This window comes from Etheostoma spectabile, chromosome 20 (assembly GCF_008692095.1).
Source record: "Etheostoma spectabile isolate EspeVRDwgs_2016 chromosome 20, UIUC_Espe_1.0, whole genome shotgun sequence".
NCBI classification, from domain to species: Eukaryota; Metazoa; Chordata; class Actinopteri; order Perciformes; family Percidae; genus Etheostoma; species Etheostoma spectabile.
In genome coordinates, this window is record NC_045752.1 from 4386816 (window position 1) to 4387227 (window position 412).

Consider the following 412-nt stretch of genomic DNA (forward strand, 5'->3'; position numbering starts at 1 on the left):
CAACATACAACTTCAACATAAGAAGAATGTAGCATAATATGGATGTGAAAGCAGTTATGAATAGCCTATGAATAAAAATATGTATTGGTTAAAATCAACAAATAATCGTAAAAATGAATCGTGATCACAATATTGATCAAAATAATTGTGCTTATCATTTTGGCCATAATTAGGCAGCTCTATCCGATGGCATGAACATGTTACTTTAGAGGTTTTTTAACATTAATATGATTTTCCCCGGCCTGCCTGTGGTCTCCCAGTGTCCAGAAATGGTGACAGGTGCAAACCTACCCTGGGTATCCTGCTCTGCCTTTGAGAAAATGAAAGCTCAAATGGGTTGATCTGGAATCTTGCCCCTTATGAGGTCAAAAAGTCACCTCCTCTTTCTCTGCTTTGCCTGCCCAGAGAATTT